This window comes from Cherax quadricarinatus, chromosome 53, assembly GCF_038502225.1.
Source record: "Cherax quadricarinatus isolate ZL_2023a chromosome 53, ASM3850222v1, whole genome shotgun sequence".
NCBI lineage: Eukaryota > Metazoa > Arthropoda > Malacostraca > Decapoda > Parastacidae > Cherax > Cherax quadricarinatus.
Window position 1 is genome coordinate 24,390,581 of NC_091344.1, and position 14,744 is coordinate 24,405,324.

A 14,744-nucleotide genomic window follows, 5' to 3' on the forward strand; every position below is an offset into this window, starting at 1 on the left:
GTTGAGAACTACCTTTTGGGAACTACCTTTAAGATAATCACTGAGAAGACAGTGTAGAGCCTGCAATTCCCAGTGCTTGCAATTCTGCCCAGAGTGCCTGGTGCCATACTCGGTGGAAAGTACCAACAATGTCCAGTGCTACCACACAGCTGACCTTGGATTCATCCAGTGACTGGTGCCACCTAGTGGAGAGGTTTAACGAAAGATCAGCAGCAGATTAACCTTTTCTGAAGCCATATTGACAGTCACAAAGTAGTGAGTGGTAGTCGAAAACTCTGCCATCTGCCGTGAGATTATTGTCTCAGGAGTGACATTGGTGTATGGTTGCTGATTTCTGCTCTGCTCTTCTTTTTGCGAACAGGGACTACATTTGCCTTTTTCTACAGTGAAGGTCATTTACACTGAGCTAGGCAGTGATAATAGATGCGAGTTAGAGGTGCTGGTAGCTGGTCTGTACATCTACTCAGCAATCCTGGGCTCAGCTTGTCTGGGCCCACAGCCTTTTCTTGGTCCAGCGATTTAAGGAGAAGATAAACCTCAGCCCGCCTTATTGTCACCACTGACAATTTTGACACAGTTCTTGCAGCTAGCCAAGGAGGGTCCCTTGCTGGATCAGGAACTTGCATTTTGACAGCAAAGTGTTCAGCAAAGAAGCCAGCTTTCTCTTGACTACTAGTAGAGGTGGTCCCATCCTGACGATTTTGAGGTGGAATAAATTCGTCAGGCAGATAACCTTGTCTGTCCTTGACCAGGGACCACCAGGTTTTGGAGCCCACTCTACCTGGTGCTAGCTTTCTTGTTGTCTGCCTCCCATTTAGCGATGGTCCACTTTTGAACTTCACCCACATGCCTACAAGCTTGCCTGTGCAAGTTCCTGTTATAGGTGGTAGGTCTCTTATACCTTCGCCATGCCTTGTACTTAGCAGTAGCAGCCTCTCTACAACGAAAGCCGAACCAAAGCTGATCTGTAGGCTTCATAACATACTGCCGGTGAGGGATGTGTCAAGTAAAGGCTTTCACTTGCTTGTCAACATTTCTCTCTCTCTCTCTCTCTCTCTCTCTCTCTCTCTCTCTCTCTCTCTCTCTCTCTCTCTCTCTCTCTCTCTCTCTCTCTCTCTCTGTTTCTTCTCACACTGCCACTACTACCACTACTACCACCACTACCACCACCACCACCACAACCAACATCACCACTACCACAACCACCATCACCAACACCACCACTACCACCACCACAACTACCACCATCATGGCAAAGTAACCCGCGCAGTGTATTTCGGATCATGGTAATCACCATTGATCCTCAGTGATCCTCTGCCTGTTGCTTCTCTTGCAACCACTTATGTGGCCCCTTTTGGCCCCTTACTCAGGGACCCCGGCCACCATTCGAGGGCCCAGAACAGTGCGTAAACAGGACCACGGGCCTTAGGAAGCACCAAATCCGTAGGAGCTACTGACCCCTTACGAATGGAAAGTAAACAGGTTTGATCCAATGATGGTGAGGTTAGTTTTAATTATACACACACACACACACACACACACACACACACACACACACACACACACACACACACACACACATACACACAAAGATGGATGAACATTTATGGAACAGTGACGAAGATTTTTGGGAAGAGTGGTACTGGTATATCCCCAGGAGGAACCAATAAGCACTCCATGTGTCGTTTCCTGGTCGTAGTGACGACACACTATACCAGGATGGTCGTAGTGACAACACACTATACCAGGATGGTCGTAGTGACAACACACTATACCAGGATGGTCGTAGTGATAAACACACTATACCAGGATGGTCGTAGTGACGACACACTATACCAGGATGGTCATAGTGACAACACACTATACCAGGATGGTCGTAGTGACAACACACTATACCAGGATGGTCGTAGTGACAACACACTATACCAGGATGGTCATAGTGACAACACACTATACCAGGATGGTCGTAGTGATAAACACACTATACCAGGATGGTCGTAGTGACGACACACTATACCAGGATGGTCGTAGTGACAACACACTATACCAGGATGGTCGTAGTGACAACACACTATACCAGGATGGTCGTAGTGACAACACACTATACCAGGATGGTCGTAGTGACAACACACTATTCCAGGATGGTCGTAGTGACAAAACACTATACCAGGATGGTCATAGTGACAGCACACTATACCAGGGTGGTCATAGTGACGACGCACTATACCAGGATGGTCATAGTGACAACACACACTGTACCAGGATGGTCGTACTGACGAAACACTATACCATGGAGGTCGTAGTGACGACACACTGTACCAGGGTGGTCGTAGTGACAAAACGCTATACCAGGGTGGTCGTAGTGACGACACACTGTACCAGGGTGGTCGTACTGACAGCGCACTATACCAGGATTGTCATAGTGACAACACACTATACCAGGATGGTCGTACTGACAAAACACTATACCAGGATGGTCGTACTGACAAAATACTATACCAGGATGGTCGTAGTGACGACACACACTGTACCAGGGTGGTCGTAGTGACGACACACACTGTACCAGGGTGGTCGTAGTGACGACACACACTGTACCAGGGTGGTCGTAGTGACGACACACACTTTACCAGGGTGGTCGTAGTGACGACACACTGTACCAGGATGGTAGTAATGACGACACACAGTGTACCAGGGTGGTCGTAGTGACGATACACTCTACCAGGATGGTCGTACTGACAAAACACTATACCAGGATGGTCGTAGTGACGACACACACTGCACCAGGGTGGTCGTAGTGACGACACACTGTACCAGGATGGTCATAGTGACGACACACACTGTACCAGGGTGGTCGTACTGACAGCACACTATACCAGGATTGTCATAGTGACAACACACTATACCAGGATGGTCGTAGTGACAACACACTATACCAGGATGGTCGTAGTGACAACACACTATACCAGGATGGTCGTAGTGATAAACACACTATACCAGGATGGTCGTAGTGACGACACACTATACCAGGATGGTCATAGTGACAACACACTATACCAGGATGGGCGTAGTGACAACACACTATACCAGGATGGTCGTAGTGACAACACACTATACCAGGATGGTCGTAGTGACAACACACTATACCAGGATGGTCGTAGTGACAACACACTATTCCAGGATGGTCGTAGTGACAAAACACTATACCAGGATGGTCATAGTGACAGCACACTATACCAGGGTGGTCATAGTGACGACGCACTATACCAGGATGGTGATAGTGACGACACACACTGTACCAGGGTGGTCGTACTGACAAAACACTATACCAGGATGGTCATAGTGACAACACACACTGTACCAGGATGGTCGTACTGACAAAACACTATACCATGGAGGTCGTAGTGACGACACACTGTACCAGGGTGGTCGTAGTGACAAAACACTATACCAGGGTGGTCGTAGTGACGACACACTGTACCAGGGTGGTCGTACTGGCAGCACACTATACCAGGATTGTCATAGTGACAACACACTATACCAGGATGGTCGTACTGACAAAACACTATACCAGGATGGTCGTACTGACAAAATACTATACCAGGATGGTCGTAGTGACGACACACACTGTACCAGGGTGGTCGTAGTGACGACACACAGGGTGGTCGTAGTGACGACACACACTGTACCAGGGTGGTCGTAGTGACGACACACACTGTACCAGGGTGGTCGTAGTGACGACACACTGTACCAGGATGGTCGTAATGACGACACACACTACCAGGGTGGTCGTAGTGACGACACACACTGTACCAGGATGGTCGTACTGAGAAAACACTATACCAGGATGGTCGTAGTGACGACACACACTGTATCAGGGTGGTCGTAGTGACGACACACTGTACCAGGATGGTCATAGTGACGACACACACTGTACCAGGGTGGTCGTACTGACAGCACACTATACCAGGATTGTCATAGTGACAACACACTATACCAGGATGGTCGTACTGACAAAACACTATACCAGGATGGTCGTACTGACAAAATACTATACCAGGATGGTCGTAGTGACGACACACACTGTACCAGGATGGTCGTAGTGACGATACACACTGCACAAGGGTGGTCGTAGTGACGACACACTGTACCAGGATGGTCGTAGTGACGACACACACTATACCAGGGTGGTCGTAGTGACGACACACACTGTACCAGGATGGTCGTAGTGACGACGCACACTATACCAGGATGGTCGTAGTGACGGCACACTGTACCAGGGTGGTCGAAGTGACGACACACACTGTACCAGGATGGCCGTAGTGACGACACACTGTGCCAGGGTGGTCGTAGTGACAATACACTATACCAGGATGGTCGTACTGACGAAACAATATACCAGGATGGTCGTGGTGACAACACACTATACCAGGATGGTCGTACTGACAAAACACTATACCATGATAGTCATAGTGACGACACACACTGTACCAGGGTGGTCGTAGTGACGACACACTGTACCAGGATGGTCGTAGTGACGACGCACACTATACCAGGATGGTCGTAGTGACGGCACACTGTACCAGGGTGGTCGAAGTGACGACACACACTGTACCAGGATGGCCGTAGTGACGACACACTGTGCCAGGGTGGTCGTAGTGACAATACACTATACCAGGATGGTCGTACTGACGAAACAATATACCAGGATGGTCGTGGTGACAACACACTATACCAGGATGGTCGTACTGACAAAACACTATACCATGATAGTCATAGTGACGACACACACTGTACCAGGGTGGTCGTAGTGACGACACACTGTACCAGGATGGTCGTAGTGACGCCACACACTGTACCAGGGTGCTCGTAGTGACGACACACACTGTACCAGGGTGGTCGTAGTGACGACACACTGTACCAGGATGGTCGTAATGACGACACACACTGTACCAGGATGGTCGTACTGACAAAACACTATACCAGGATGGTCGTAGTGACGACACACACTATACCAGGATGGTCGTAGTGACGACACACACTGTACCAGGGTGGTCGTAGTGACGACACACTGTACCAGGATGGTCGTAGTGACGACACACACTGTACCAGGGTGATCGTAGTGACGACACACTGTACCAGGATGGTCGTAGTGACGACACACACTATACCAGGGTGGTCGTAGTGACGACACACACTGTACCAGGATGGTCGTAGTGACGACACACACTGTACCTGGGTGATCGTAGTGACGACACACACTGTACCAGAATGGTCGTAGTGACGACACACACTATACCAGGGTGGTCGTAGTGACTACACACACTGTACCAGGGTGGTCGTAGTGACGACACATACTGTACCAGGGTGGTCGTAGTGACGACACACACTGTACCAGGATGGTCGTAGTGACGACACACACTGTACCAGGATGGTCGTAGTGACGACACACTGTACCAGGGTGGTCGTAGTGACGACACACTGTACCAGGGTGGTCGTAGTGACGACACACTGTACCAAGATGGTCGTAGTGACGACACACACTGTACCAGGGTGGTCGTAGTGACGACACACACTGTACCAGGGTGGTCGTAGTGACGACACACACTGTACCAGTGTGGTCGTAGTGACGACACACACTGTACCATGGTGATCGTAGTGACGACACACACTGTACCAGGGTGGTCGTAGTGACGACACACTGTGCCAGGGTGGTCGTAGTGACGACACACTGTTCCAGGATGGTCGTAGTGACGACACACTGCACCAGGGTGGTCTTGTACTAACGACTGCATGAGAGTAATCCTACCTGCCTAGAGTGACCAAGTGTAGAGCCATTAGAGTTAACTCTCAAGAGCTTAGAGAGCAAGCTCTATTGCTGCTCTCTGTGCACGCCCTAGTGTGCGGGTTAACACATTTCATTAACAACAACGTTTCGCCCACCAGACACTTCATCAAGTTTGAATGGAAGCTATAACATGATTGTCAACAGAGTTTCTGGAAATGTCTTTAGGTGAAAATATATAGATGGGTACATAAGTGACTAGGTGATTTTTTAGGTAGGCACCTATTGAGTAAGTGAGGTTTAAGGTGGGCACCTAGTGAGTAGGCGAGGTTTAAGGTGGGCACCTAGTTAAGTAGGAGGGGCTAGGTGATGTCAGACATGATTTAGGGGGTAAAGCCTTGCTGCTAAATCTTCGGAACGGCTGTAAAATATCGCAAACTTGAGAAATGGCATTGGTGGCGGCTATTATTGCTGATTTTGAACATTATCCTCTGCGACGGTCGCTTGCCTGGATGATAAGTCTGGCCTCGGGGAAATTACTGAGAAGGTTCCTGGCGTAGCTCTGTGGAGTGCTTGCGTCTGCAATATTATTCTTTAGCAGGAGTATGTAGTATGTTGTCTGTGATATATACTCCCCCGGAGGCTGTGTTTACAATGTTATCTTTCCCGCAGGGGTATGTAGTATGTTGTCTGTGATATATACTCCCCCGGAGGCTGTGTTAACAATGTTATCTTTCCCGCAGGGGTATGTAGTATGTTGTCTGTGATATATACTCCCCCGGAGGCTGTGTTTACAATGTTATCTTTCCCGCAGGGGTATATAGTATGTTGTCTGTGATATATACTCCCCCGGAGGCTGTGTTTACAATGTTATCTTTCCCGCAGGAGTATGTAGTATGTTGTCTGTGATATATACTCCCCCGGAGGCTGTGTTTACAATGTTATCTTTCCCGCAGGGGTATGTAGTATGTTGTCTGTGATATATACTCCCCCGGAGGCTGTGTTTACAATGTTATCTTTCCCGCAGGAGTATGTAGTATGTTGTCTGTGATATATACTCCCCCGGAGGCTGTGTTTACAATGTTATCTTTCCCGCAGGGGTATGTAGTATGTTGTCTGTGATATATACTCCCCCGGAGGCTGTGTTTACAATGTTATCTTTCCCGCAGGAGTATGTAGTATGTTGTCTGTGATATATACTCCCCCGGAGGCTGTGTTTACAATGTTATCTTTCCCGCAGGGGTATGTAGTATGTTGTCTGTGATATATACTCCCCCGGAGGCTGTGTTTACAATGTTATCTTTCCCGCAGGAGTATGTAGTATGTTGTCTGTGATATATACTCCCCCGGAGGCTGTGTTTACAATGTTATCTTTCCCGCAGGGGTATGTAGTATGTTGTCTGTGATATATACTCCCCCGGAGGCTGTGTTTACAATGTTATCTTTCCCGCAGGAGTATGTAGTATGTTGTCTGTGATATATACTACCCCGGAGGCTGTGTTTACAATGTTATCTTTCCCGCAGGAGTATGTAGTATGTTGTCTGTGACATATACTCCCCCGGAGGCTGTGTTTACAATGTTATCTTTCCCGCAGGGGTATGTAGTATGTTGTCTGTGATATATACTACCCCGGAGGCTGTGTTTACAATGTTATCTTTCCCGCAGGGGTATGTAGTATGTTGTCTGTGATATATACTACCCCGGAGGCTGTGTTTACAATGTTATCTTTCCCGCAGGGGTATATAGTATGTTGTCTGTGATATATACTACCCCGGAGGCTGTGTTTACAATGTTATCTTTCCCGCAGGGGTATGTAGTATGTTGTCTGTGATACATACTCCCCCGGAGGCTGTGTTTACAATGTTATCTTTCCCTCAGGGGTATGTAGTATGTTGTCTGTGATATATACTACCCCGGAGGCTGTGTTTACAATGTTATCTTTCCCGCAGGGGTATGTAGTATGTTGTCTGTGATATATACTACCCCGGAGGCTGTGTTTACAATGTTATCTTTCCCGCAGGGGTATATAGTATGTTGTCTGTGATACATACTCCCCCGGAGGCTGTGTTTACAATGTTATCTTTCCCGCAGGGGTATGTAGTATGTTGTCTGTGATATATACTACCCCGGAGGCTGTGTTTACAATGTTATCTTTCCCGCAGGGGTATATAGTATGTTGTCTGTGATATATACTACCCCGGAGGCTGTGTTTACAATGTTATCTTTCCCGCAGGGGTATATAGTATGTTGTCTGTGATACATACTCCCCCGGAGGCTGTGTTTACAATGTTATCTTTCCCGCAGGGGTATGTAGTATGTTGTCTGTGATATATACTACCCCGGAGGCTGTGTTTACAATGTTATCTTTCCCGCAGGGGTATGTAGTATGTTGTCTGTGATATATACTACCCCGGAGGCTGTGTTTACAATGTTATCTTTCCCGCAGGGGTATATAGTATGTTGTCTGTGATACATACTCCCCCGGAGGCTGTGTTTACAATGTTATCTTTCCCGCAGGGGTATGTAGTATGTTGTCTGTGATATATACTACCCCGGAGGCTGTGTTTACAATGTTATCTTTCCCGCAGGGGTATATAGTATGTTGTCTGTGATATATACTACCCCGGAGGCTGTGTTTACAATGTTATCTTTCCCGCAGGGGTATATAGTATGTTGTCTGTGATACATACTCCCCCGGAGGCTGTGTTTACAATGTTATCTTTCCCGCAGGGGTATGTAGTATGTTGTCTGTGATATATACTACCCCGGAGGCTGTGTTTACAATGTTATCTTTCCCGCAAGGGTATGTAGTATTTTGTCTGTCTCAGGAGGCTGTGTTTATGTAAACTTTGTAAGAAGAATAAGACACATGTGCAACATCTGGGTATCTTTATTTGTAGACGTTTCACTATCCAGTGGCTTCATCAATACAGATTCGAGGACATAATGGGAAGACTGAAGACCTATCTGCGAAAGACGAGGTAATCAGTCCCTTAGTCTTGGAGTTGGTAAAGAGTACCGTAGTCTTAAAGACTTGAAGACTACGGTACTTTTCACCAGCACCGAGGCTGAGGGAGTAATTACCTCGTCTTTTGTATATAGTTCTACGGTCTTCCCATTGTGTCCATGAATTTGTACTGATAAAGCCACTGGATGGCGAAAAGTCTGCAAATAAAGATAGCCAGATGTTGCATATGTAACAGACTCCTCGTGGAGTGGTATAAGCCCTGGAGGTATACCCGGAAATATACCTGGAGGTGTATCTAGAGGTGTACTTGGAGGTATACCTGGAGGTATACCTAGAGGTGTGCCTGGAGGTATACCTGGAGGTGTACCTGGAGGTGTATCTGGAAGTATACCTGGAGATGTACTTGATGGTATACTTGGAAGTATACCTGGACGTATACCTGGAGGCTGTTCCGGAGGTCAACGCCTCTAGGGTTATATAGTGTCATCACGGATTTCTTCAATGACGGAACACTGTGGATGGTGAAGGTCACTACTAAAGATTTTGTTGATGTAATGACGGTGTTTCTGGAGCGACGAGGCGGTGCAAGACATTCTGTGAACGCTTAAAAAAACCACATCGTTGGTTACCCCTGCTCGGCTCTGTCGTCGCGATGGGAATATTGATGCAGAAATATATATTTATTTCTTGGTTTACGGTAGACTCAGCGACAGTCTAGTTTATCGCCAGTTTTTTCGGTCAGAGCGACTGCTGGGGAAGGAACGACCTCCTCGTTCCTCACTCGTAAACTGAAACACTCGTGACTCAAACACAGTTAACGAACTAGGTTAGGTTAGGTAAGGTTTGTCAGTGTGGCATGCAGAGTACGTAACCTTTATTCGGCGCATGTACACACCCTCATTGAAAGGCTGTCTCCCCCAACCAGCGAACCAGGTGCTAAGGGTTGACGATGGAGCCCCATCGTTCAATCAGTACCCAGGTTCCAGCCAATGAGAAGATGGCTTTGGCAATCGCAGAGGTGTTGTGGGTACCACACACCTGTCTGCCCTTGTCATTCCCATTCTAGAGCTGGTTGAAGCACGGTCTGCTCTCTAGTGGCTTCTATTCTGCCTTGCTTACCGTGGAGTGCACTAACACCTATTGTTGTACATAGTATAAACCATACCACGGGCGGGATTGAACCCGCGGTCAGAGAGTCTCAAAACTCCAGACCGTCGCGTTAGCCACTGGACCAGTGGCTAACGCGACGGTCTGGAGTTTTGAGACTCTCTGACCGCGGGTTCAATCCCGCCCGTGGTATGGTTTGTTTGCAATCGTGTCATTACGATTTCGTGAGTTACAGAGTATATATAGTGTACATATTTCTGATCTTACTTGTTGAAGGATAATACAAGTCAAAAGTTTTTCTGCTGTGTTTATTTGTTTATTTTGCTCCCTTTACACCCAGGATAACAGGCCTTTGGGACTCCTGGGTTGTAATAGTCAGGAAACAGGACAAGTGTTTCCTGACGCGGGTTTTAGTTATATGATGAAGCAGAGCTGGAGCTTTTAGTCATCTGACAGAAGCCTAACTAAGCTATCAGTGGATCTTGTCCTCCTGATGTCCTACGCAACGTCAGATGTCACACAAAATTCCAGTATATAATGCAACGTTCCATAAATTCGACTGGAAAACGACATCAGAAATTAATTATCAGGTATTTTGGAGGCTTCTCCACACACTATTAAGTTGAAAATGAACGTTTTAAGCCTCGTTTAAGAGAAAATCGAACCTTAAGACGACTGACTATATGACATATGTGCAATATTCAGGTATCCTCAGTAGTGGATAAATTAGACACATGTGCAACTCTTGGGTATCTTTATTGAGGAAACGTTTCGCCACACAGTGGCTTCATCAGTCCATACGTAGGAGAAACTTGAAGAACAGGAGGAGAATGAGGTAATCAGTCCCTCAACCTTGAGTCGATGTGTTCAGTCCATCAATCTTGAATAGAATACGGCATATGAGCGGAGAAGCAGCTTATAAACCGTATGGCAGGAGAGGTGCAGCAGTCATAGGTGGTGTCACATTTGTTCAATGTGGAAGTAGGTCGTGCCCAAGAATTAGGCAAGCGAAGAATTCCTAAGTATTAAGATCCCAAGAAGTTGCAGTGTCTGACAGGTTTGTAGATGAATGGTTCAGAGAACCGACATGTTGATAAATTAGACACATGTGCAACTTTTGGGATCTTAATACTTAGGAATTCTTCGCTTGCCTAATTCTTGGGCACGACCTACTTCCACATTGAACAAATGTGACACGACCTATGACTGCTGCACCTCTCCTGCCATACGGTTTATAAGCTGCTTCTCCGCTGATATGCCGTATTCTATTCAAGATTGATGGACTGAACACATCGACTCAAGGTTGAGGGACTGATTACCTCATTCTCCTCCTGTTCTTAAGTTTCTCCTACGTATGGACTGATGAAGCCACTGTGTGGCGAAACGTTTCCTCAATAAAGATACCCAAGAGTTGCACATGTGTCTAATTTATCAACATGTCGGTTCTCTGAACCATTCATCTACAAATCCTCAGTAGTCGACTGAAGAAGTCTACTGTGTAGGCGAAACGTTTCGGAATGAAGATACCTAATTGTTGCACAGGTGTCGTGTTAGTCAAGACTGCCCTCAGGGCGAGCACATGAACCTGCCCTCAGACTTTTTAATACATGGAGTTAGGTTTAAGAAAAGAGGACAAATGTATCACTGGAACTTCCAGTCACATAAGCGAGACCTTCAGCTGGTTTAAAATCACTAGATATCGGTCCATAAAAATCCATAAATCTTCAAGGATAAAAATCGGTGTAATTAACACATTCAACACCGTCGAGGACGTCTTGTGTAAGATTGTGTAAGAGAGACGAAGTCGAGTCCATCAAGCGAAGGATGTCAGTGGGTCGAGTTCTAAGGAGAGACTAACTGGCTATGAAAGTCATGGATACTGGACCCAAGGATATCTGTGGATCCTGCAGTGTAAACATCTAGGGATCCTCGAATTTAAACTGTATGGTTTCTCTTATAAATATGTTACCATCTTAATACACGCAGGAAATGTAACCAGTTAAAGTAGACATGTAACACTTAACTAGGTAAATTAGATAGGTAACGTAACTAGATAAGGTAGACAGGGAACACATAACCAGGTAAATTAGACATGTAATATAAGCAGATAAGGTAGACAGGTAAAGTAACCATATATATTGGACAGGTAACATAACCAGATAAGGTAGACAGGTAACACCCAACCAGGTACATTAGACAAGTAACGAAACTAAGTAACGTATCGGCGTCTAGTAAGGGAAAGAGAGGAGTCATTTTTTTGCATGGTGGACTCACTACGAAAGCAAAAGACTTGGCAGACGATGCACCATCCCCCCCAATGAAAAGCAGGAGTGTCACTAGCACGTTAAGAGACCATACTGCCTCCCAGCACACATAAGGGGGATTACCAACAGACCCCTGGCAGTCTTCAAGCTGGCACTGGACAAGCACCTAAAGTCAGTTCCTGATCAGCCGGGCTGTGGCTCGTACGTTGGTTTGCGTGCAGCCAGCAGTAACAGCCTGGTTGATCAGGCTCTGATCCACCAGGAGGCCTGGTCACAGACCGGGCCGCGGGGGCGTTGACCCCCGGAACTCTCTCCAGGTAAACTCCAGGTAAACAGAACCACACAGCCATTTCCAATGTCTGCGGCTACCCACACAATTTCAAGGTACCCGCACAACACGACGCACTGACGCTACTTTGGTTACCTTGTAACTAGAATTTAGCAGAAGGAGTATTTTTAAAGGAATATTTTCCTCGGGCAAATATTCATTCAAGCATATATATTTTGAGGCAGATATTTCAAAAGTGTTTTTATGGGGATTTAGGAATGGTTACTGTGTGTGTGTGTGTGTGTGTGTGTGTGTGTGTGTGTGTGTGTGTGTGTGTGTGTGTGTGTGTGTGTGTGTGTGTGTGTGTGTGTGTGTGTGTGTGTGTGTGTGTGTGTGTGTGTGTTGTACACAGAAAGCATTCTATTTACATTAATAATATCCAACTGAAAATGACGTAGTGGAGGCAGGAACCATACACAGTTTTAAGACGAGGTTTGATAAAGCTCATGGAGCGGGGAGAGAGAGGGTCTAGTAGCAACCGGTGAAGAGGCGGGGCCAGGAGCTAGGACTCGACCCCTGCAACCACAAATAGGTGAGTACAAATAGGTGAGTACACACACACACACATACACACACACCCGCAACAACCACAGCAACATTTACTCAAAACACATTCTAAGACACACACCAACACACTGAACGTAACGGAGGTTAAAGCCTGCAGGCACTACACTGAAGAACGACCCTCAAACTGAAGAACGACCCTCACACTGAAGAACGACCCTCACAGTGAACACTAACGACCAACATGAGATTAACCTCAACCATGGCTTACTGCAAGAGTGTCAACACTGCAACATCCCAGAGGTAAGCGATATTTCATTTTAATGCCTGTGGTTTACCTGAGACCGGTTTTACAGTGCTCTCTCCCTGCAGCCTGAGACCTGAGATCATGGTTGACTCACTGATCAACCAGGCTGTTGCTGCTGCTGCAAGCACGAAGCTTATCAAGCACGTGTAGAAGATTCCTCACCAGCAGTACAGCAGTGATATATATATATATATATATATATATATATATATATATATATATATATATATATATATATATATATATATATATATATATATATATATATATATACTCTGAGAAGTATATATCTCAGTGTATTTAACAGTGAGATTCTACTTAAATTCTTATGTTAGACATTAAAGTGATCTGTTATCTCTTCCTTCCTCCTAATCCCCTTATCTCTGTTCCTCTTCATTCTTTAAAATTCCCTTCATTCTCCCTCCTCCCTCCCACCCACCCACCCACCCTCCCTCCCTCCCTCCCTCCCTCTCTCTCTCTCTCCCTCCCTCCCTCCCTCCCTCCCTCCTTAAAATTTCCCTGCCCCAGGCCTACCCTGGTGTCTACAGTTACCCTGGAATTACATTCTCCCCCGCCACGCCTCAGTTTCTTTCCCTAGATATTACTTTCAGTACGTGTACTTTCTTACCCTTAGGGGGGAAATCCCCCTGTTCCCCCGTTTGTATTAACCGTTTTGTGTGTGTTTGTGGGGGTGTCGAGTCACCTGGCACGTTGCATCCATCACACACACACACACACACACACACACACACACACACACACACACACACACACACACACACACACACACACATACACACACACACACACACACACACACAGGAAGGGCTGTGGGAAGACAGCACAGAAGGGAACATCAAGAGGGAATATACCAACAAGTGTTGGATGACATACGAACAACTGAGGAGGAGGTGAAGAAGCTCCTAAGTGACCTTGACACCTCAAAGGCGATGGGACCGGACAACATCTCCCCATGGGTCCTTAGAGAAGGAGCAGAGATGCTGTGTGTGCCTCTAACCACAATCTTCAACACATCCCTTGAAACTGGGCAACTACCTGAGAAATGAAAGACAGCTAATGTAGTCCCCATATTTAAGAAAGGAAACAGAAACGAGGCACTAAACTACAGACCTGTGTCTCTGACATGTATTGTGTGCAAAGTCATGGAGAAGATTATCAGGAGGAGAGTGGTCGAACACCTGGAAAGGAACAAGATTATAAATGAAAACCAGCATGGGTTCATGGAAGGCAAATCTTGTATCACAAACCTCCTGGAGTTTTATGACAAGGTAACAGAAGTAAGACACGAGAGAGAGGGGTGGGTAGATTGCGTTTTCCTAGACTGCAGGAAGGCCTTTGACACAGTTCCCCACAAGAGATTAGTGCAGAAGCTGGAGGATCAGGCGCATGTAACAGGGAGGGCACTGCAATGGATAAGGGAATACCTGACAGGGAGGCAGCAACGAGTCATGGTACGTGAAGA